Source organism: Phocoena sinus, chromosome 2 (genome assembly GCF_008692025.1).
Source record: "Phocoena sinus isolate mPhoSin1 chromosome 2, mPhoSin1.pri, whole genome shotgun sequence".
In the NCBI taxonomy this organism is placed as follows: domain Eukaryota; kingdom Metazoa; phylum Chordata; class Mammalia; order Artiodactyla; family Phocoenidae; genus Phocoena; species Phocoena sinus.
The window spans coordinates 55,272,814-55,292,804 of record NC_045764.1 but is presented as its reverse complement, the minus strand read 5'-3'; the positions used below and the strand labels follow the sequence as shown (position 1 = coordinate 55,292,804).

Below are 19,991 nucleotides of genomic sequence, written 5' to 3'. Positions count from 1 at the left end.
TAGGCTGAGGGGACCCACTTCCCCTGAGGGTGTCTCAGGGGTTCAGGATGACATCCTTATGCTGTGTTGACGTGGAGGTCGCTCAGGGGGGTAATTGCAGCGCCCGTATCAGGGGGTTGATGGGCAGTGGCGCTCTTTGTGCTGATGGCTGCATGCTCTGAAGGCATCTACATCACAATGCATTCACGCTTGGCTGCGAACACACAGACAAGATGGGCAGCAAATGAAATTTTGAGGCGAGATAGAGCACACATCTCTGGGTGGTATCACCCATTCCCTCTGTGCACCCGTGCACCATCCTCAAAGGTGCATGTGTTCTCTCACCCTGAACCAGGTGCATTGCCAGAGAATGAATGCCACCAGCAGCATTGGGCCCTCCATATAGTCTGTGATACCTGGTGAATAGTGGACTTTGTGGCAAGGAGAGGCGAGGCAAAGGAGTCTCAGAGGGGTGTTGGCGTGAAGTCCTTGAGGTTCCTGGTGGAAACCTTGTGGCAGTAAGCGGAACATCTTTGCAGAAACCTAGATGTTTGTCCACAGGATATTGTGCACCAAGAGTACACCATTACCTTCTGGGCTCTTCCTGGGGCACCCAAGCTCCAATGCCCTGAGACTTGGCTGCACTTCCTGCCCCATGGTTTGATTCTGGCCACTCCTGACTGCTGACATGATTGAGCTCACTCGCTGTCCCATGGTGGAGGCTGTGACTTTGCATGTCCAGGCTTTGAGCACGTGCTTGGATCGATGGTGACTCCCAAAAATGAATTCCTTGGAAATATGAACAAAATGAATGAGAAATCCCTACCATCTCCTCATAAGAACTGATGTCCAGCACGTAGCTCCCAAAAGAAGAGTAGAGAGAGGTCACGTTGCATTTAGCTATTGTGGGGATCCACAGCCACATTGTTCAAGTGGAGAGTGGCAGCCTTCTCTGGGAAAAGGGCCATTTGGAGAGGAGCCTGTTATGCCCATTCACCTGGGAAGGCTTAGGACAATTAGTTGTCTATGGGCAACTAAGTCTATCAAGGTCTTCTGTCTCCTGCCACAGTTTAGCGTGCATTCAGAAGAGGAAGCATTAGCCCTTGGTGGGGCTCTGGCCTGCCAGTGAGTTCTAACATTCTCCCCCACCCCCTATTCATGGCCTTGTGCCCTCAAGGAAACAGAAGTCTCTGTGCTCAGGGTCAGAGCAGGAGTCCTGGCCTAGGTCAGTCTTCCTTGTCATGTTCTGCTTGGGAGACAGGTTTCAGATTAGGTTTCTCATGATGAGGGGTGAAATCAAATGGGCCACTGTCCCTGGGAGTTGGGCCAAGCTGATGGTTCCTCCTCAGTTGTGATCTGCTTGTGTATTGTGTGCAGGTGGGCTTGAATATGTCTTAGTCAATTCTCAGGAAAATAAAACTTCTTTGGTGAGGGGTGGCTCTGGCACCTTGCCTTCAGACATTTCGATCCTGGTTGAGGGAGAAAGGAAAGGTGAGCAGGAAATACACGTGAGATGGCTGGCAAAGCCCACAGGTGTACTGGTGGATGCATAGATCGATGGTGGCCGTAGGGTTCCCGGAACACATTTGGGATTCCCTCAGGAGCATTTGGAGGCACGTGTAGGGAGGGAACACGGGAGCACATTTGTGGACTGTCCCGCCTTTTTCCTCTCCTTTGTCAATTTGCTTCATGGCGGGTTCCTGTGCCAGCGAATGGTTGCCTTCCAGACATGGTATAGTGTTTTTCATGGGGACAGATTTGGAGGCCGTGGGGTGTTTTGTCCGTGTCTGGCCATGTTTGCCCTGTGTTGAAGATGTGAAGGTGGTCCTCAGTACAGCCCATCATCGTTACTACACCCAGCCCACATAGTGTTCCCTGAGGATTGCAGATCTTCCCAGAGGTCATTGGGCACAACCATGCAGAAAAAATGGAGAGGATTTGTGGTGCAGGGGTCATTTTTCCTGCCACCTACTGGTGCATCGAGACTGTGGTATCTGGCGTCCCTGGCCACAGGCCAGACAAGTTATACCGGTTATACCGGTTCAAGTGTCTAGGCTGTTGGCTGGGTTCTCTCCTTGCATGGCAGTGGGTAACACGTTGTTTCTAGAGGATCTGGGCCTCACGGTTTCTCCGAGGTCACGTCACTGATGGGACAGAGTGCAAAAGTGCCAGGCACCACTGCAAGTGACCCAATTGCTACAGTGGTTTGCCCTCCACTTTGGGCATCAGAATGGCTCTCATGACATTAGGCTGCAAGGGTTTTCCTCACCACGGTGGGCATCAGAATGCTTCCCATGGCATTAGCTTTGTGTCTGGGTCAAGAGCAGGTCGTCTGTCTTGGCAACAGGCCAGGAAGTAGGCCTGCTGGTGAGTCTCCCTTGGGCAGTCCAGGTGTTCCTCAGATGTCCTTTTTCACGGGTCCCAACGAGCCACCTTTTTTTTTTTTTTTTGCTGTATGCAAGGCTCTCACTGTTGTGGCCTCTCCCGTTGTAGAGCACAGGCTCTGGGCACACAGGCTCAGTGGCCATGGCTCACGGGCCTAGCCATTCTGCAGCACGTGGGATCTTCCTGCACCGGGGCACAAACCCGTATCCCCTGCATCGGCAGGTGGACTATACACCACTGCGCCACCAGGGAGGCCCCCTACGAGCTGCTTTTGATGGAGGCCCTCATATTTGACCAAGGGCCATTCCCTTGTGGAAGATCTCTTCCACTTTAGGGCGCATCCATTGTTTGGAAGCATATGTCCTAAGGGCATGTGTTTTCCCCTAGAGTGCACTGGCTCTTATGCTGAGGGAGCACAGTTGCCCTGTGGGTGTCTTAGGGGTTCAGGAAGCCATCCTTCTGCTGTGATGGATGGGAGAGTGCTCAGGAGAGGAATTGCAGGGCCTGAGACCACGGGGTTGTTGGACAGTGGGGCTCTTTGTCCTGATGGCCACAGGCTCTGAAGGCATCCGTGCTACGTTGCTTTCATGTTTCCCTGTGGACAACACGCAAAATGGGCAGCAAATGAAATGTTGAGGGGAGATAGAGCTCACATCGTTGCGTGGTATTGCCCCTAACATCGGTGCACCCATGCACCCTCCTAAAGTACACGTGTGTTCCCTCACCCTGAACAAGGGGGAATGCCAGGGAAGGAATGACAACAGCAGAGCAGCCTGGGGCCATCCGTATAATCTGTGATACCTAGTGAAGTGACGACAGTGAGGCAAGGCGAGACCAGGTGAAGGAGACTCGGAGGGGTTTTGGCATGCATTCCATGAGGATCCTGGTTTAACCCTTGTTGCGCTAAGTGGCACTTCTTTGGTGAAACCTAGAGGTTTGGCCACTGGAACTTGGGCACCGGGGCTACACTCTCACCTTCTCGCATTTTCTCGGGGAACGGGATCTTCGATGCCCTGAAAACTGGCTGCATTTCCTGCCCCATGGCTGGGCTCTGGCCACTTCCATATGCTGACATGATTCAGCTCACTGACCATCCCGTGGTGGAATCTGCAACTCTGCATTTCCAGCATTTGAGCATTTGCTTGGATCGCCGATGACTCCCAAAAAATGTATTCCTTAGATATCTGAAAAAAATGAATGAGAAATCACTACCATCTTCTCATTGGAACTGAGGTCCAGCACGTGGCTCTCAAAAGGAAAGTAGGGAGAGGTTCACGTTGCATTTGGTGGCGTGCTTGTCCACAGCCACGTTGCTCAAGTTTAGGATTCTGGCCGTCTCATGGGGAGAAGAACCATTGGGAAAGGAGCCTGGGATACCAATCCAGGTGGGAAGGCTAGGGACAGAGTGCCGTCTCTGGGTTCATTGGTCTAGCCAAGACTGCTGTCCCCTGCCACGGTTCAGCATGAGGGTAGGACAGGAAACGTGAGCCACTGGTGGTCCTGTCGCCTGCACTTGCATTCTACAGGCTGCCCCCGTGGGGCTGTCGTTGCCTTGTGCCCTCAAACAAACAAGTCTGTATGCTCGGGGTCAGAGCAGGATTCCTGGCCTATGGCAGGGTTCTTTGTCACGTTCTGCTTGGGAGACCAGATGCAGTTTAGGTTTCTCCTGATGAGAGGAGGAATCAAATGGGGCACATTCCCCGGGAGTTTAGAAAAGCTGATGGCTCCTCCTTGGGTTCCGTCCTGATTGTGTCTGCTATCTAAATGGGCTAGAAAATGCCTTAGTCAAGCTTAGTCATGTGAGGGGTGGCTCTGGCATCTTGTGGAGACACATTGGGATCCCGGTGTAGAGGGAAAGACAAGGCAAGTTAAAAAGGCACTTGAGATGGCTGGCTAAGCCCTCAGATTTACAGGTGGGTGGATAGATCGACGGTGGCCATAGGGATCCCAGAACACATTTGGGATTCCCTCAGGAGCAATTGCAGGCACGTGTAGGAAGGGAACTCGTGAGCACATTTGTGGACTGTCCCACCTTTTTTCTCTCCTAGATCGATTTGATTCATGGTGGGTCCCTGTGCCAGCGAATGGTTGCCTTCGTGGCACAGTATGGTTTCTTCTCATGGGAGAGGATTTGGAGGCCGTGGGGTGTTTTGGCCCTGGCGGTCAATGTTCCCCCTGTGGTGAAGATTGAAGGTGCTCCTATGTACAACCCAGGATCGTTTCTACACCTGGCCCACATAGCGTTCCCTGTGGACTGCAGCTCTTACCAGAGGTGACTGAGCACAACCATGCAGCAAAAAAGGTAGTTGGCTGCCAAGGAAAGGCTACAACTTTAAGGGCAGGAGTGTATGTGTGGTGCGAGGGTCATTTTTCCTGCCACCTGCTGGTGTGTCGAGACTGTGGTATTTGAATCTCTTGGCCACATGCCACACAAGTAATACAGATTCAAGTATCTAAGCAGTTAGCTAGGTTCTCTTGTTGCACGGCTGTAGGTAATATGTTGCTTCTAGAGGACATGACCTCACAGTTTCTCCGAGGTCACGTCACTGATGGGCGCAGAGTGCGAAAGTGCCAGGCAGCACTGCAAGTGACCAAATTACTGAAACAGATTGCCCCGCCGCATTGGATATTGGAATGGCTCCAATGCCATTAGGCAGCAAGGGTTTTCCCCGCCATGTTGCTCATGGGAATGGATCCCATGCCATTACCTTTGTGTGTGGGCCAAGGGTAGGTCGTCTGTCTTGGCAGCAGTCCAGGAAATATGCCTGCTGGTGAGTCTCCCTTGATCAGTCCAGGTGTTCCTCACGTACGCTTTGTCACGGGTCCCTATGAGCCGCTTTTGATGGAGGACATAATATTCAGCCAAGGGCCTTTCCCTTGTGGAAGATGTCTTCCCCTTAAGGGCGTGTCCATTGAGTGGAAGAATATGTGCCAGGGGCTGATGTGTTCATCTGGAGGGCACTTCTCTGAGTCTAAGGGGGCACAGTTGCCCTGAGGTTGTCTCAGGGGTTCAGGAAGACATCCTTTTCCTGTGCTGGAGGGGAGAGTGCTCAGAAAAGGCGTTGCAGGGTCCGAGACGAGGGGTTTGTTGGACATCAGGGCTCTTTTCCCTGATGGCCACATGCTCTGAAGGCGTCTGCGCTACGTGGCATTCATGTTTCCCTGCGAACAGCCCGGCAAGATGGGCAGCAAATGAAATGCTGAAGAGGGATAGGGCACACATCGCTGGGTCGTATCGCTCTTTCCCTTGTTGCACCCATGCACCTTCCTCAATTAAGCGTGTGTTCTCTCAGCCCGAATGAGATGGAATGCCAAGGAAGGAATACAAACATCACAGCAGCCTGGGTCCAACCATATAATTCGTGACGACCGTTGAAGTGAGGAGAAGGAGTCTTGCAGGGGTGTTACCGCACATTCCATGAGGACCCTGATTTAAACCTTGTTGCGGTAAGAGGCACTTCTTTGCTAAAACCTAGAGGTTTGGCTACGGTAAATTGAAAAAGGGGAGACACACTCACTTGCTGGCCTTTTCTCGGGGAACACGAGCTTTGATGCCCTGAGAACTGGCTGCATTTCCTGCTGCATTGCTCGACACTGGCCGCTTCTGTATGCTGACCTGATTCAGCTCGCTGGCCGTCCCGTGATAGAATCTGCAACTTTGCATGTCCAAGGTTTGAGCATGTGCTTGGATTGACGATGACTCCCACAAGTGCATTCCCCGGAAATCTGAAAAAAAATGAGTGAGAAACCCCTACCGTCACCTCATTGGAACTGAGGTCCAGCATGTGGCTCCAATAAGGACAGTAGGGAGAGGTTCACATTGCATGTGCTGCTGTGTGTGTCCACGGCCACGTTGTTCAAGTGGAGGGCTGTGGCCATCTCATGGGGAGAGAAGCCACTGGGAATGGAGCCTGGGATGCCAATTCAGGTGGGAAGCCTAGGGAGAGCGTGCCGTCTGTGGGCTCCTTGGTCTAGCCAGGACTGCTGTCCGCTGCCACTGTTAAGCATGTGGGTAGCAGAGGAAGTGCGAGCCATTGGTGGTCCTCTCGCCTGTACTTGAGTTCTACAAGCCGCCCACACCGTCTGGTCGTTGCCTTGCGCCCTCACAGAAACAGAAGTCTCTCTGCCCATGGTCAGAGCAGGACTCCTGGCCTAGGGAAGGCTTCTTTGACACGATCTGCTTCGGAGACCAGATGCAGTTTAGGTTCCTCCTGATGAGGGGAGAAATCCAATGGGCCATTGTCCCCGGCAGGTGGGCCAAGCTGATGGCTCCTCCTCGGGGTGTGTCCGGCCTGTGTGTGCTCTGTGAAGAGGCTAGAAAATGCCTTAGTTAGGATAAGTCACAGCAAGCTTCTTTGGTGAGGGGTGGCTCTGGCATCTTTCCGTGACACGTTGGGATCCCCGTGGAGGGGGAAGGGCAAGGTGAGTGAAAAAGACACGTGAGGCGGCTGGCAAAGCCCGCATGTTTACTGGTGGGTGGAGAGCTCGACAGAATCCATGGAGCGTTTGGAGGCATGTGTAGAGAGGGAACACGGGAGCTCATTTGTGGACTGTCCCGCCCTTTTCCTCTCCTTGTTCGATTAACTTCATGGCGGGTCCCCGTGCTAGCGAATGGTTGCCTTCGTGGCACAGTATGGTTTCTTCTCATGGCGGAGGATTTGGAGGCCGTGAGGTGTTTGTCCCTGTCTGTCCACGTTCCCCCTGTGTTGAAGATGTGAAGGTGTTCCTCAGTACAGCCCAGCATCTTTAATACACCCAGCCCACATAGCGATCCCTGAGGATTGCAGATCTTCCCGGAGGTCATTGGGCACAACTAGGCGGAAAGAAGGGAGTTGGCTGCCGAGGAACAGCTACAGCTTTAAGGGCAGGAGAGGATGTGTGGTGCGGGGGTCATTTTTCCTGCCACCCGCAGGTGCGTCCAGACTGTGATATCCGGCGTGCCTGGCCACAGGCCAGACAAGTCATAGCGGTTCAGGTGTCTAGGCTGTTGGCTGGGTTCTCTCATTGCACGGCTGTGGGTAACACGTTGCTTCTAGAAGACCTGGGCCTCACGGTTTCTCCGAGGGCACGTCACCGACGGGCCCAGAGTGCGAAAGTGCCAGCCACCACTGCAGGTGGCCCAATGGCTGTAACTCTTTGCTCCGCCACTTTGCGCACTGGAATGGCTCCCACGCCATCAGGCTGCAAGTGTTTTCCCCGCCACGCTAGGCATCGGAATGGTTCGCATGCCATAAACTTTGTGTGTGGGCCAAGGTTAGGTCATCTGTCTTAACAGCAGGCCGGGAAGTATGCCTGCTGGTGAGTCTCCCTTGATCAGTCCAGGCGTTCCTCACGTACCCTTTGTCCCGGGTCCCTACGAGCCCCTTTTGATGGAGGCCGTCATATTCGGCCAAGGGCCCTTCCCTTGTGGAAGATCCGTTCCCCTTCAGTGCGCATCCTTTTAGTGGAAGCATATGTGCCAAGGGCGGATGAGTTCACCTGCAGGGCACTGACTCTTAGTCTGAGGGGGCACAGTTGCCCTGACGGGGTCTCAGGGGTTGAGGAAGACATCCTTTTCCTGTGCTGGAGGGGAGAGTGCTCAGGAGAGGAGTTGCAGGGCCTGAGATCAGGGGGTTGTTGGACAGCGGGGCTCTTTCTCCCGATGGCCACAGGCCCTGAAGGCGTCTGCTCTACGTTGCTTTCACATTTGCCTGCAGGCACACAGGCAAGATGGGCAGCAAGTGAAATGTTGAGGGGAGATAGAGTACTCATCGCTGGGTGGTATCGCCCTTTCCCTCGGTGCCCCCGTGCACCCTCCTCACTGACCCGTGTGTTCTCTCACCCCAAGCCAGGTGGAATGCCAAGAAAGGAATTCCAGCAGCAGAGCAACCTGGGGCCATCCGTATAATCCGTGCTTCCCGGTGAAGTGAGGAGGAGGAGTCTCGCAAGGGTGTTGGGGTGCATTCCACGAGGATCCTGATTTAACCCTTGTTGCGGTAAGCAGCACTTCTGTGCTAAAACCTAGAGGTTTCACCACGGGAACCTGTGCAACGAGGCTATACCCTCACCTTCCGACCTTTTCTCGGGGAGCACGAGCTTCGACGCCCTGAGAACTGGCTGCATTTCCTGCTCCAATGGCTCGGCTCTGGCCGCTTGCATATGCTGACATGATTCAGCTCGATGGGTGTCCCATGGTGGAATCTGCAACTTTCCATGACCAGCGTTTGAGCATGTGCTTGGATCGATGATGACCCCCACTAATGCATTCCTTGGAAATCTGAACCAAATGAGTGAGAAGCCACTACCGTCTCCTCATTGGAACTGAGGTCCAGCACGTAGCTCCCAAAAGGAAAGGAGGGAGAGGTTGACGTCGCGTTTGCTGCCGTGAGAGTCCACAGCCACGTTGTTCAAGTTGAGGGTTGTGGCCGTCTCATGGGGAGAAGAGCCATTGGGAAAGGAGCCTGGGATGCCAATCCATGTGGGAAGGCTGGGGACAGCGTGCCGTCTCTGGGTTCCTTGGTCGAGCCAGGACTTCTGTCCCCTGCCACGGACGAGCATGCGGATAGGAAAGGAAGCGTGAACCGTTGGTGGTCCATTCGACTGCACTTGAGTTCTACAGGCCGCCGCCACCGGCTACTCGTTGCCTTGTGCCCTCAGAGAAAGGGAAGTCTATGCTCAGGGTGAGAGCAGGATTCCTGGCCTAAGGCAGGCTTCCTTGTCATGTTCTCCTTGGGCGACCAGATGCAGTTTAGGTTTCTCGTGATGAGAGGAGAAATCCAATGGGCCATTGTCCCCGGGAGGTTGGCCAAGCTGACGGCTCCTCCTCGGGTTGTGTCCTGCCTGTGTGTGCTGCGTGAAGGGGCTAGAAAAGGCCTTAGTCAATCTTAGTCACGGCAGGCTTCTCTGGTGAGGCGTGGCTCTGGCATCTTTCCGTGACACATTGGGATCCCAGGGGAGAGAGAATATCAAGCCGAGTGAAAAAGACACGTGTGATGGCTGGCTAAGCCTGCAGGTTTACTGGTGGGTGGATAGATCGACGGTGGCCATAGGGTTCCCGGAACACACTTTCCCTTGTTGCGCCCGTGCACCCCCCTCAAGTACGCGTGTGTTCTCTCAGCCCGGATCTGGTGGAATACCAAGGAAGGGGTACCAGCAGCAGAACAGCCTGGGGCCATCCGTATAATTCGTGATATCGGTTGAAGTGAGGAGAAGGAGTCTTGCAGGGGTGTTGGCGCACATTCCGTGAGGATCCTGGTTTAAACCTTGTTGCGGTAAGCGGCACTTCTTTGCTAAAACCTAGAGGTTTGGCTACGGTAAATTGAAAAAGGGGAGACACACTCAGTTGCTGGCCTTTTCTCGGGGAACACGAGCTTTGATGCCCTGAGAACTGGCTGCATTTCCTGCTCCATTGCTCGACACTGGCCGCTTCTGTATGCCGACCTGATTCAGCTCGCTGGCCGTCCCGTGATGGAATCTGCAACTTTGCATGTCCAAGGTTTGAGCATGTGCTTGGATCGACGATGACTCCCACAAGTGTATTCCCCAGAAATCTGAAAAAAATTGAGTGAGAAACCCCTACCGTCACCTCATTGGAACTGAGGTCCAGCATGTGGCTCCAATAAGGACAGTAGGGAGAGGTTCACATTGCGTGTGCTGCTGTGTGTGTCCACGGCCACGTTGTTCAAGTGGAGGGCTGTGGCCATCTCATGGGGAGAAAAGCCACTGGGAATGGAGCCTGGGATGCCAATTCAGGTGGGAAGCCTAGGGAGAGCGTGCCGTCTGTGGGCTCCTTGGTCTAGCCAGGACTGCTGTCCGCTGCCACTGTTAAGCATGTGGGTAGCAGAGGAAGTGCGAGCCATTGGTGGTCCTCTCGCCTGTACTTGAGTTCTACAAGCCGCCCCCACCGTCTGGTCGTTGCCTTGCGCCCTCACAGAAACAGAAGTCTCTCTGCCCATGGTCAGAGCAGGACTCCTGGCCTAGGGAAGGCTTCTTTGACACGATCTGCTTCGGAGACCAGATGCAGTTTAGGTTCCTCCTGATGAGGGGAGAAATCCAATGGGGCACTGTCCCCGGCAGGTGGGCCACGCTGATGGCTCCTCCTCAGGGTGTGTCCGGCCTGTGTGTGCTCTGTGAAGAGGCTAGAAAATGCCTTAGTTAGGATAAGTCACAGCAAGCTTCTTTGGTGAGGGGTGGCTCTGGCATCTTTCCGTGACACGTTGGGATCCCCGTGGAGGGGGAAGGGCAAGGTGAGTGAAAAAGACACGTGAGGCGGCTGGCAAAGCCCACATGTTTACTGGTGGGTGGAGAGCTCGACAGAATCCATGGAGCGTTTGGAGGCATGTGTAGAGAGGGAACACGGGAGCTCATTTGTGGACTGTCTCGCCCTTTTCCTCTCCTTGTTCGATTAACTTCATGGCACGTCCCCGTGCTAGCGAATGGTTGCCTTCGTGGCACAGTATGGTTTCTTCTCATGGCGGAGGATTTGGAGCCCGTGAGGTGTTTGTCCCTGTCTGTCCACGTTCCCCCTGTGTTGAAGATGTGAAGGTGTTCCTCAGTACAGCCCAGCATCTTTAATACACCCAGCCCACATAGCGATCCCTGAGGATTGCAGATCTTCCCGGAGGTCATTGGGCACAACTAGGCGGAAAGAAGGGAGTTGGCTGCCGAGGAACAGCTACAGCTTTAAGGGCAGGAGAGGATGTGTGGTGCGGGGGTCATTTTTCCTGCCACCCGCTGGTGCGTCCAGACTGTGATATCCGGCGTGCCTGGCCACAGGCCAGACAAGTCATAGCGGTTCAGGTGTCTAGGCTGTTGGCTGGGTTCTCTCATTGCACGGCTGTGGGTAACACGTTGCTTCTAGAAGACCTGGGCCTCACGGTTTCTCCGAGGGCACGTCACCGACGGGCCCAGAGTGCGAAAGTGCCAGCCACCACTGCAGGTGGCCCAATGGCTGTAACTCTTTGCTCCGCCACTTTGCGCACTGGAATGGCTCCCACGCCATCAGGCTGCAAGTGTTTTCCCCGCCACGCTAGGCATCGGAATGGTTCGCATGCCATAAACTTTGTGTGTGGGCCAAGGTTAGGTCATCTGTCTTAACAGCAGGCCGGGAAGTATGCCTGCTGGTGAGTCTCCCTTGATCAGTCCAGGCGTTCCTCACGTACCCTTTGTCCCGGGTCCCTACGAGCCCCTTTTGATGGAGGCCGTCATATTCGGCCAAGGGCCCTTCCCTTGTGGAAGATCCGTTCCCCTTCAGTGCGCATCCTTTTAGTGGAAGCATATGTGCCAAGGGCGGATGAGTTCACCTGCAGGGCACTGACTCTTAGTCTGAGGGGGCACAGTTGCCCTGACGGGGTCTCAGGGGTTGAGGAAGACATCCTTTTCCTGTGCTGGAGGGGAGAGTGCTCAGGAGAGGAGTTGCAGGGCCTGAGATCAGGGGGTTGTTGGACAGCGGGGCTCTTTCTCCCGATGGCCACAGGCCCTGAAGGCGTCTGCTCTACGTTGCTTTCACATTTGCCTGCAGGCACACAGGCAAGATGGGCAGCAAGTGAAATGTTGAGGGGAGATAGAGTACTCATCGCTGGGTGGTATCGCCCTTTCCCTCGGTGCCCCCGTGCACCCTCCTCACTGACCCGTGTGTTCTCTCACCCCAAGCCAGGTGGAATGCCAAGAAAGGAATTCCAGCAGCAGAGCAACCTGGGGCCATCCGTATAATCCGTGCTTCCCGGTGAAGTGAGGAGGAGGAGTCTCGCAAGGGTGTTGGGGTGCATTCCACGAGGATCCTGATTTAACCCTTGTTGCGGTAAGCAGCACTTCTGTGCTAAAACCTAGAGGTTTCACCACGGGAACCTGTGCAACGAGGCTATACCCTCACCTTCCGACCTTTTCTCGGGGAGCACGAGCTTCGACGCCCTGAGAACTGGCTGCATTTCCTGCTCCAATGGCTCGGCTCTGGCCGCTTGCATATGCTGACATGATTCAGCTCGATGGGTGTCCCATGGTGGAATCTGCAACTTTCCATGTACCAGCGTTTGAGCATGTGCTTGGATCGATGATGACCCCCACTAATGCATTCCTTGGAAATCTGAACCAAATGAGTGAGAAGCCACTACCGTCTCCTCATTGGAACTGAGGTCCAGCACGTAGCTCCCAAAAGGAAAGGAGGGAGAGGTTGACGTCGCGTTTGCTGCCGTGAGAGTCCACAGCCACGTTGTTCAAGTTGAGGGTTGTGGCCGTCTCATGGGGAGAAGAGCCATTGGGAAAGGAGCCTGGGATGCCAATCCATGTGGGAAGGCTGGGGACAGCGTGCCGTCTCTGGGTTCCTTGGTCGAGCCAGGACTTCTGTCCCCTGCCACGGACGAGCATGCGGATAGGAAAGGAAGCGTGAACCGTTGGTGGTCCATTCGACTGCACTTGAGTTCTACAGGCCGCCGCCACCGGCTACTCGTTGCCTTGTGCCCTCAGAGAAAGGGAAGTCTATGCTCAGGGTGAGAGCAGGATTCCTGGCCTAAGGCAGGCTTCCTTGTCATGTTCTCCTTGGGCGACCAGATGCAGTTTAGGTTTCTCGTGATGAGAGGAGAAATCCAATGGGCCATTGTCCCCGGGAGGTTGGCCAAGCTGACGGCTCCTCCTCGGGTTGTGTCCTGCCTGTGTGTGCTGCGTGAAGGGGCTAGAAAAGGCCTTAGTCAATCTTAGTCACGGCAGGCTTCTCTGGTGAGGCGTGGCTCTGGCATCTTTCCGTGACACATTGGGATCCCAGGGGAGAGAGAATATCAAGCCGAGTGAAAAAGACACGTGTGATGGCTGGCTAAGCCTGCAGGTTTACTGGTGGGTGGATAGATCGACGGTGGCCATAGGGTTCCCGGAACACACTTTCCCTTGTTGCGCCCGTGCACCCCCCTCAAGTACGCGTGTGTTCTCTCAGCCCGGATCTGGTGGAATACCAAGGAAGGGGTACCAGCAGCAGAACAGCCTGGGGCCATCCGTATAATTCGTGATATCGGTTGAAGTGAGGAGAAGGAGTCTTGCAGGGGTGTTGGCGCACATTCCGTGAGGATCCTGGTTTAAACCTTGTTGCGGTAAGCGGCACTTCTTTGCTAAAACCTAGAGGTTTGGCTACGGTAAATTGAAAAAGGGGAGACACACTCAGTTGCTGGCCTTTTCTCGGGGAACACGAGCTTTGATGCCCTGAGAACTGGCTGCATTTCCTGCTCCATTGCTCGACACTGGCCGCTTCTGTATGCCGACCTGATTCAGCTCGCTGGCCGTCCCGTGATGGAATCTGCAACTTTGCATGTCCAAGGTTTGAGCATGTGCTTGGATCGACGATGACTCCCACAAGTGTATTCCCCAGAAATCTGAAAAAAATTGAGTGAGAAACCCCTACCGTCACCTCATTGGAACTGAGGTCCAGCATGTGGCTCCAATAAGGACAGTAGGGAGAGGTTCACATTGCGTGTGCTGCTGTGTGTGTCCACGGCCACGTTGTTCAAGTGGAGGGCTGTGGCCATCTCATGGGGAGAAAAGCCACTGGGAATGGAGCCTGGGATGCCAATTCAGGTGGGAAGCCTAGGGAGAGCGTGCCGTCTGTGGGCTCCTTGGTCTAGCCAGGACTGCTGTCCGCTGCCACTGTTAAGCATGTGGGTAGCAGAGGAAGTGCGAGCCATTGGTGGTCCTCTCGCCTGTACTTGAGTTCTACAAGCCGCCCCCACCGTCTGGTCGTTGCCTTGCGCCCTCACAGAAACAGAAGTCTCTCTGCCCATGGTCAGAGCAGGACTCCTGGCCTAGGGAAGGCTTCTTTGACACGATCTGCTTCGGAGACCAGATGCAGTTTAGGTTCCTCCTGATGAGGGGAGAAATCCAATGGGGCACTTGTCCCCGGCAGGTGGGCCACGCTGATGGCTCCTCCTCAGGGTGTGTCCGGCCTGTGTGTGCTCTGTGAAGAGGCTAGAAAATGCCTTAGTTAGGATAAGTCACAGCAAGCTTCTTTGGTGAGGGGTGGCTCTGGCATCTTTCCGTGACACGTTGGGATCCCCGTGGAGGGGGAAGGGCAAGGTGAGTGAAAAAGACACGTGAGGCGGCTGGCAAAGCCCACATGTTTACTGGTGGGTGGAGAGCTCGACAGAATCCATGGAGCGTTTGGAGGCATGTGTAGAGAGGGAACACGGGAGCTCATTTGTGGACTGTCTCGCCCTTTTCCTCTCCTTGTTCGATTAACTTCATGGCACGGTCCCCGTGCTAGCGAATGGTTGCCTTCGTGGCACAGTATGGTTTCTTCTCAATGGCGGAGGATTTGGAGCCCGTGAGGTGTTTGTCCCTGTCTGTCCACGTTCCCCCTGTGTTGAAGATGTGAAGGTGTTCCTCAGTACAGCCCAGCATCTTTAATACACCCAGCCCACATAGCGATCCCTGAGGATTGCAGATCTTCCCGGAGGTCATTGGGCACAACTAGGCGGAAAGAAGGGAGTTGGCTGCCGAGGAACAGCTACAGCTTTAAGGGCAGGAGAGGATGTGTGGTGCGGGGGTCATTTTTCCTGCCACCCGCAGGTGCGTCCAGACTGTGATATCCGGCGTGCCTGGCCACAGGCCAGACAAGTCATAGCGGTTCAGGTGTCTAGGCTGTTGGCTGGGTTCTCTCATTGCACGGCTGTGGGTAACACGTTGCTTCTAGAAGACCTGGGCCTCACGGTTTCTCCGAGGGCACGTCACCGACGGGCTCAGAGTGCGAAAGTGCCAGCCACCACTGCAGGTGGCCCAATGGCTGTAACTCTTTGCTCCGCCACTTTGCGCACTGGAATGGCTCCCACGCCATCAGGCTGCAAGTGTTTTCCCCGCCACGCTAGGCATCGGAATGGTTCGCATGCCATAAACTTTGTGTGTGGGCCAAGGTTAGGTCATCTGTCTTAACAGCAGGCCAGGGAAGTATGCCTGCTGGTGAGTCTCCCTTGATCAGTCCAGGCGTTCCTCACGTACCCTTTGTCCCGGGTCCCTACGAGCCCCTTTTGATGGAGGCCGTCATATTCGGCCAAGGGCCCTTCCCTTGTGGAAGATCCGTTCCCCTTCAGTGCGCATCCTTTTAGTGGAAGCATATGTGCCAAGGGCGGATGAGTTCACCTGCAGGGCACTGACTCTTAGTCTGAGGGGGCACAGTTGCCCTGACGGGGTCTCAGGGGTTGAGGAAGACATCCTTTTCCTGTGCTGGAGGGGAGAGTGCTCAGGAGAGGAGTTGCAGGGCCTGAGATCAGGGGGTTGTTGGACAGCGGGGCTCTTTCTCCCGATGGCCACAGGCCCTGAAGGCGTCTGCTCTACGTTGCTTTCACATTTGCCTGCAGGCACACAGGCAAGATGGGCAGCAAGTGAAATGTTGAGGGGAGATAGAGTACTCATCGCTGGGTGGTATCGCCCTTTCCCTCGGTGCCCCCGTGCACCCTCCTCACTGACCCGTGTGTTCTCTCACCCCAAGCCAGGTGGAATGCCAAGAAAGGAATTCCAGCAGCAGAGCAACCTGGGGCCATCCGTATAATCCGTGCTTCCCGGTGAAGTGAGGAGGAGGAGTCTCGCAAGGGTGTTGGGGTGCATTCCACGAGGATCCTGATTTAACCCTTGTTGCGGTAAGCAGCACTTCTGTGCTAAAACCTAGAGGTTTCACCACGGGAACCTGTGCAACGAGGCTATACCCTCACCTTCCGACCTTTTCTCGGGGAGCACGAGCTTCGACGCCCTGAGAACTGGCTGCATTTCCTGCTCCAATGGCTCGGCTCTGGCCGCTTGCATATGCTGACATGATTCAGCTCGATGGGTGTCCCATGGTGGAATCTGCAACTTTCCATGTACCAGCGTTTGAGCATGTGCTTGGATCGATGATGACCCCCACTAATGCATTCCTTGGAAATCTGAACCAAATGAGTGAGAAGCCACTACCGTCTCCTCATTGGAACTGAGGTCCAGCACGTAGCTCCCAAAAGGAAAGGAGGGAGAGGTTGACAGTCGCGTTTGCTGCCGTGAGAGTCCACAGCCACGTTGTTCAAGTTGAGGGTTGTGGCCGTCTCATGGGGAGAAGAGCCATTGGGAAAGGAGCCTGGGATGCCAATCCATGCTGGGAAGGCTGGGGACAGCGTGCCGTCTCTGGGTTCCTTGGTCGAGCCAGGACTTCTGTCCCCTGCCACGGACGAGCATGCGGATAGGAAAGGAAGCGTGAACCGTTGGTGGTCCATTCGACTGCACTTGAGTTCTACAGGCCGCCGCCACCGGCTACTCGTTGCCTTGTGCCCTCAGAGAAAGGGAAGTCTATGCTCAGGGTGAGAGCAGGATTCCTGGCCTAAGGCAGGCTTCCTTGTCATGTTCTCCTTGGGCGACCAGATGCAGTTTAGGTTTCTCGTGATGAGAGGAGAAATCCAATGGGCCATTGTCCCCGGGAGGTTGGCCAAGCTGACGGCTCCTCCTCGGGTTGTGTCCTGCCTTGTGTGTGCTGCGTGAAGGGGCTAGAAAAGGCCTTAGTCAATCTTAGTCACGGCAGGCTTCTCTGGTGAGGCGTGGCTCTGGCATCTTTCCGTGACACATTGGGATCCCAGGGGAGAGAGAATATCAAGCCGAGTGAAAAAGACACGTGTGATGGCTGGCTAAGCCTGCAGGTTTACTGGTGGGTGGATAGATCGACGGTGGCCATAGGGTTCCCGGAACACACTTTCCCTTGTTGCGCCCGTGCACCCCCCTCAAGTACGCGTGTGTTCTCTCAGCCCGGATCTGGTGGAATACCAAGGAAGGGGTACCAGCAGCAGAACAGCCTGGGGCCATCCGTATAATTCGTGATATCGGTTGAAGTGAGGAGAAGGAGTCTTGCAGGGGTGTTGGCGCACATTCCGTGAGGATCCTGGTTTAAACCTTGTTGCGGTAAGCGGCACTTCTTTGCTAAAACCTAGAGGTTTGGCTACGGTAAAATGAAAAAGGGGAGACACACTCAGTTGCTGGCCTTTTCTCGGGGAACACGAGCTTTGATGCCCTGAGAACTGGCTGCATTTCCTGCTCCATTGCTCGACACTGGCCGCTTCTGTATGCTGACCTGATTCAGCTCGCTGGCCGTCCCGTGATGGAATCTGCAACTTTGCATGTCCAAGGTTTGAGCATGTGCTTGGATCGACGATGACTCCCACAAGTGTATACCCCGGAAATCTGAAAAAAAATGAGTGAGAAACACCTACCGTCACCTCATTGGAACTGAGGTCCAGCATGTGGCTCCAATAGGACAGTAGGGAGAGGTTCACATTGCAGTGTGCTGCTGTGTGTGTCCACGGCCACGTTGTTCAAGTGGAGGGCTGTGGCCATCTCATGGGGAGAAAAGCCACTGGGAATGGAGCCTGGGATGCCAATTCAGGTGGGAAGCCTAGGGAGAGTGTGCCGTCTGTGGGCTCCTTGGTCTAGCCAGGACTGCTGTCCGCTGCCACTGTTAAGCATGTGGGTAGCAGAGGAAGTGCGAGCCATTGGTGGTCCTCTCGCCTGTACTTGAGTTCTACAAGCCGCCCCCACCGTCTGGTCGTTGCCTTGCGCCCTCACAGAAACAGAAGTCTCTCTGCCCATGGTCAGAGCAGGACTCCTGGCCTAGGGAAGGCTTCTTTGACACGATCTGCTTCGGAGACCAGATGCAGTTTAGGTTCCTCCTGATTGAGGGGAGAAATCCAATGGGGCCATTGTCCCCGGCAGGTGGGCCACGCTGATGGCTCCTCCTCAGGGTGTGTCCGGCCTGTGTGTGCTCTGTGAAGAGGCTAGAAAATGCCTTAGTTAGGATAAGTCACAGCAAGCTTCTTTGGTGAGGGGTGGCTCTGGCATCTTTCCGTGACACGTTGGGATCCCCGTGGAGGGGGAAGGGCAAGGTGAGTGAAAAAGACACGTGAGGCGGCTGGCAAAGCCCACATGTTTACTGGTGGGTGGAGAGCTCGACAGAATCCATGGAGCGTTTGGAGGCATGTGTAGAGAGGGAACACGGGAGCTCATTTGTGGACTGTCCTCGCCCTTTTCCTCTCCTTGTTCGATTAACTTCATGGCACGGTCCCCGTGCTAGCGAATGGTTGCCTTCGTGGCACAGTATGGTTTCTTCTCACTGGCGGAGGATTTGGAGGCCCGTGAGGTGTTTGTCCCTGTCTGTCCACGTTCCCCCTGTGTTGAAGATGTGAAGGTGTTCCTCAGTACAGCCCAGCATCTTTAATACACCCAGCCCACATAGCGATCCCTGAGGATTGCAGATCTTCCCGGAGGTCATTGGGCACAACTAGGCGGAAAGAAGGGAGTTGGCTGCCGAGGAACAGCTACAGCTTTAAGGGCAGGAGAGGATGTGTGGTGCGGGGGTCATTTTTCCTGCCACCCGCTGGTGCGTCCAGACTGTGATATCCGGCGTGCCTGGCCACAGGCCAGACAAGTCATAGCGGTTCAAGGTGTCTAGGCTGTTGGCTGGGTTCTCTCATTGCACGGCTGTGGGTAACACGTTGCTTCTAGAAGACCTGGGCCTCACGGTTTCTCCGAGGGCACGTCACCGACGGGCTCAGAGTGCGAAAGTGCCAGCCACCACTGCAGGTGGCCCAATGGCTGTAACTCTTTGCTCCGCCACTTTGCGCACTGGAATGGCTCCCACGCCATCAGGCTGCAAGTGTTTTCCCCGTCCACGCTAGGCATCGGAATGGTTCGCATGCCATAAACTTTGTGTGTGGGCCAAGGTTAGGTCATCTGTCTTAACAGCAGGCCAGGGAAGTATGCCTGCTGGTGAGTCTCCCTTGATCAGTCCAGGACGTTCCTCACGTACCCTTTGTCCCGGGTCCCTACGAGCCCCTTTTGATGGAGGCCGTCATATTCGGCCAAGGGCCCTTCCCTTGTGGAAGATCCTGTTCCCCTTCAGTGCGCATCCTTTTAGTGGAAGCATATGTGCCAAGGGCGGATGAGTTCACCTGCAGGGCACTGACTCTTAGTCTGAGGGGGCACAGTTGCCCTGACGGGGTCTCAGGGGTTGAGGAAGACATCCTTTTCCTGTGCTGGAGGGGAGAGTGCTCAGGAGAGGAGTTGCAGGGCCTGAGATCAGGGGGTTGTTGGACAGCGGGGCTCTTTCTCCCGATGGCCACAGGCCCTGAAGGCGTCTGCTCTACGTTGCTTTCACATTTGCCTGCAGGCACACAGGCAAGATGGGCAGCAAGTGAAATGTTGAGGGGAGATAGAGTACTCATCGCTGGGTGGTATCGCCCTTTCCCTCGGTGCCCCCGTGCACCCTCCTCACTGACGCGTGTGTTCTCTCACCCCAAGCCAGGTGGAATGCCAAGAAAGGAATTCCAGCAGGCAGAGCAACCTGGGGCCATCCGTATAATCCGTGCTTCCCGGTGAAGTGAGGAGGAGGAGTCTCGCAAGGGTGTTGGGGTGCATTCCACGAGGATCCTGATTTAACCCTTGTTGCGGTAAGCAGCACTTCTGTGCTAAAACCTAGAGGTTTCACCACGGGAACCTGTGCAACGAGGCTATACCCTCACCTTCCGACCTTTTCTCGGGGAGCACGAGCTTCGACGCCCTGAGAACTGGCTGCATTTCCTGCTCCAATGGCTCGGCTCTGGCCGCTTGCATATGCTGACATGATTCAGCTCGATGGGTGTCCCATGGTGGAATCTGCAACTTTCCATGTC

General features: G+C 54.9%; 1 long non-coding RNA gene and 9 other non-coding genes across 11 annotated transcripts; all 10 read left to right on the top strand.

The window, feature by feature from the left end:
• The first annotated feature begins 738 nt into the window (after window positions 1–738).
• On the top strand, window positions 739–830 carry LOC116750133. The gene has a single exon (XR_004348862.1). It is a non-coding gene; the product is annotated as a small nucleolar RNA SNORD116 (small nucleolar RNA).
• A 2,678-nt stretch (window positions 831–3,508) lies between these two features.
• LOC116750139 lies at window positions 3,509–3,601 on the top strand. Its single transcript, XR_004348867.1, has one exon. It is a non-coding gene; the product is annotated as a small nucleolar RNA SNORD116 (small nucleolar RNA).
• Window positions 3,602–5,693: 2,092 nt separating this feature from the next.
• LOC116746273 lies at window positions 5,694–19,650 on the top strand. Of its 2 annotated transcripts, XR_004347663.1 has the most exons (8): window positions 5,694–5,811; window positions 8,192–8,339; window positions 9,461–9,614; window positions 11,995–12,142; window positions 13,265–13,418; window positions 15,803–15,950; window positions 17,076–17,229; window positions 19,625–19,650. It is a non-coding gene; the product is annotated as an uncharacterized LOC116746273 (long non-coding RNA). The 2 variants fall into 2 exon arrangements; XR_004347664.1 differs by lacking the exons at window positions 9,461–9,614; window positions 17,076–17,229 and having other exon boundaries at window positions 19,621–19,649.
• Window positions 6,052–6,144, top strand: LOC116750140. Its single transcript, XR_004348868.1, has one exon. It is a non-coding gene; the product is annotated as a small nucleolar RNA SNORD116 (small nucleolar RNA).
• Window positions 8,582–8,673, top strand: LOC116750120. Its single transcript, XR_004348849.1, has one exon. It is a non-coding gene; the product is annotated as a small nucleolar RNA SNORD116 (small nucleolar RNA).
• LOC116750143 lies at window positions 9,855–9,947 on the top strand. The gene has a single exon (XR_004348871.1). It is a non-coding gene; the product is annotated as a small nucleolar RNA SNORD116 (small nucleolar RNA).
• LOC116750119 lies at window positions 12,386–12,477 on the top strand. The gene has a single exon (XR_004348848.1). It is a non-coding gene; the product is annotated as a small nucleolar RNA SNORD116 (small nucleolar RNA).
• LOC116750142 lies at window positions 13,659–13,751 on the top strand. Its single transcript, XR_004348870.1, has one exon. It is a non-coding gene; the product is annotated as a small nucleolar RNA SNORD116 (small nucleolar RNA).
• LOC116750118 lies at window positions 16,194–16,285 on the top strand. Its single transcript, XR_004348847.1, has one exon. It is a non-coding gene; the product is annotated as a small nucleolar RNA SNORD116 (small nucleolar RNA).
• On the top strand, window positions 17,470–17,562 carry LOC116750144. Its single transcript, XR_004348872.1, has one exon. It is a non-coding gene; the product is annotated as a small nucleolar RNA SNORD116 (small nucleolar RNA).
• Window positions 19,651–19,991: the final 341 nt, after the last annotated feature.